At 37.9% G+C, this 3,247-nt stretch overlaps 1 protein-coding gene across 1 annotated transcript in view; it reads left to right on the top strand.

Annotated features, from left to right (window-relative positions):
* The first annotated feature begins 1,612 nt into the window (after positions 1–1,612).
* LOC106577952 (astrocytic phosphoprotein PEA-15) overlaps positions 1,613–3,247 on the top strand; it is a 52,366-nt gene continuing 50,731 nt past the window's right edge. Inside the window, exon 1 of the mRNA XM_014156433.2 lies at positions 1,613–2,016. The gene's annotated coding sequence lies outside the window, so the exon portion shown is untranslated. The remainder of the gene's footprint in view (positions 2,017–3,247) is intronic.

Below are 3,247 nucleotides of genomic sequence, written 5' to 3' on the forward strand. Positions count from 1 at the left end.
CTTGCTTCTCATCCCCAGCGTCAGTCCTTACGGTAATTTGTAAGATATTACTTATTAGATATTACTGCACTGTCAGAGCTAGAAGCACAATCATTTCGCTACACCCGCAATAACATCTGCTCATCACGTATATGTGACCAATAAAATGTGATTTGGTTTGATTGAACTGAATGCCTCGATGCCTGTCAGCCTGCTTTATATAGCAAGCCACTCCCGGTGACTCACTGTCCGTAGCAGTGATCCATTTTTGTGAATGGGGTGCATTACCTAATAAACTGTCCGGTAAGTGTATAACTGTTGCGGTGGTCTCAATATTTGGGTCTTCTATAGAGATAATATTCATCTTAAAAGAGTCAAATGTAAACTGGGCCCAATGGTGTCCTTTCTTGGCATTTATCCCTGAATGACAGATTACTGAGCTCAATCTGTAGGTCAACCTCTCATTGAAAACTGCTGGAAGATCAATAAAGCGAAATGGGGATACAGGGTTTTGAATTACAGTGGTGACCTTTGGCCTTACACAAGTAACATAAAGTACAAGAATATCTGGAGTGCTGGTGTAAATTGTTTGTCTACTGAGTACTGCTGCACATTTCACTGCATGTGTGTGGTGCTTCTCCCTTTGTAATCATTTGCTTGAAAATAATGTAAAATATTTTGTCTTTGTTAGTGAAATGCAAAACATTGAAGATTTTAATAAGACAAAGGCCAAGTATTAATCACTTGTATTTCTCACAAATTGCAATTTGGAGAGATGAGCAATGATCTATGAATCAGTCCAAGAGTCAAACCTTTGATTTCATTGCGACCAAAGTGTGTTTAAGAAAATCATTGGAAGGCTATGCATAACTGGGGTAATGTAAACCTATAGCAACATGATTTTCCTAGTATACTACCACAAAAACATTTTATTTGTCAGGCCAAGCGATTGACTTGATGCATTTTCTTGGCACATGTCAAGGCTGGCCATAGGCTGATTTCAATGTGTAAAGGTTAGTCTCTTACCATCACCATTAGGTTAATCTAGGTCGTTAACAGGTATGCCAGTCCATCATTGTGTACATTGTGTCTTTGTTTACATTTTATTTCACACTGGGAGAACAAAGTAAGCAACAACAAAAAAGTGTTTAGTCTTACCAGCTGATATTCAACAGAACAACAGTACATGCATTTATTGTTTTGGAATTAATATAACATGCATGGCTAAATACATACGTGTATAACACAGTCCCCCTCCAAAACCAACCATATTCGGTTAGTAGAGAGTAGAAAACCCTACTGAGTATTTTCCATCCCACTTTAGCTGAAACAGGTAAAACAGTTCTCTCGTAACAGTCCCATTTTCTCAACATACCAGTGTCAACATTCAATTTTTTCATTATGGGTCTTAAAACATGTTTTTAAAAGCATATTTTTTTATTTGTTTTCTCAAATTACTTATTGCATTCACTTGTTGGCACAATAAACGTGGCCATTAGTTAACATGCAATATAATTTGAATGAATTATCCACATTGCAATGTTTTGAAATGTGGGCTTTTATTTTTGAATTTTTCCTTATTAGCATACAAAGTAACATCATCGTTTGTGCTGCTGCCAGAATACCAGTAGGAAAAGGCGTTTCCATCCACGATCCGGCAAGACTGTGTAGTTTATCCTACTTACAACCTGACGGACGGATCGAACTTGCCTGGACCAAAAAACAACGCACTTATCCACACTAGCCAATAGAATTTCAACATAAGAATTTATTTTGTAATCGCTTTTATATATTTAGGCTATACAATAAAATCCATTACAAGACAGCGGTCTATAGCTAACAACATCCTAAACCAACTACATTCTGGATAGAAGAGCTGACTGAGGAAGAGTACTTTGCAGCAAGATTGTATGCGTGTACATCGAATAGAAATCACATTTTAATAAAGTTTTGTGATAGAAGTGAACACTTTCTCTTACGCACAGACAGAGATCATCTCTCTCGCTTCGCTGACTCATAGCCTGCACAGAACCCAGGGTAAGTCACCAAGCCATCTTTTCGTTTCTTTCTTCAGTCATTCGTTTTGATGTTATAATAATGTTGGTGTTATATATTGTATTGTGTGCGAATGTGTTTGGCTGTAGTTTTGCTTGTGGAACTTTGTCATTATCAAATAATCAATAATCAATCATTCGACTTGCTGTAAGCTATAACCTATCGTCATTTTTGCACCATCGGTGTGCATTCCCATACACAATGGACCATAAACCATGATACTTTCATAATGGTGTGTTTCAAAACGCTTGACATGGTTATTTTTCGTTTGGTTGTTTTTTTTTTTTTGTCTGGGATGATAACCCATTTCCCAACAAGTTAACAATGCCGGTCATTTTCCTTGGTTTGAATGATGGCTGGTTAATCGGAAGAGAACCCGGCTTGAATGAACCGGTTTACATGGACCCGACGTTTGAACCGTTAAAGGAGACGGCCCTATCCTCCAACTAAGGACCATTTCATTTAGTTGATTTATTGATGAATCGTTGTGGTGATATTGTGTAGGCTGTCACTCCTGCTTTCTACACATTGTCGTGTAGACCAGGTTAACCTCTTCAAATCAAATCAAATCAAATGTTATTGGTCACACACGCATATTTAGCAGATGTTATTGCGGGTGTAGCAAAATGCTTGTGTTCATAGCTCCAACAGTGCAGTAGTATCAAATCCCATCCTTTAATAAAATGATTTCATTTTAACATCGAATGGCAACCCATACTTCATCTGGAACGTTCTGATAATAATCGATATTAAAATGACGACCTCTGATCTAGTTAGTGACGGTTGGTGTTCATCGGTGCCTCGTGAGTATGAATGAATGGGGAAAATGTCGAGCCTACATCATTCTTTATCCCGGGTGTTGCACGAGTCCAGCATCACCATGCACGAATGTGTGCACGACTCGCGAGTGAGAAATTGGGGGGAAAAGTGAATGACTGCTTGCTGAAAGCTACTGTTGGGCTATACTGTAATGAATAAGGTTGATTATTGAGACAATAGTGTTATTACTAACACTACTGTAATGAAATGATAACAATATTATTAGGTGGTTAATTAGTACTAATGCATTACTAATGTATTATCATCAAGATATCATTTTTGGTCGATTTCATTCTCATTTCTGTCAGTGATTTGGTGTACAGTGTTGATGTTTTCCTTGCACTTCTAGGCTACAGAGCTGCTGCCATATAGGTTGCGTCTCAGAGTAGGACTG

This window comes from Salmo salar, chromosome ssa18 (assembly GCF_905237065.1).
Source record: "Salmo salar chromosome ssa18, Ssal_v3.1, whole genome shotgun sequence".
Classification (NCBI taxonomy): Eukaryota; Metazoa; Chordata; class Actinopteri; order Salmoniformes; family Salmonidae; genus Salmo; species Salmo salar.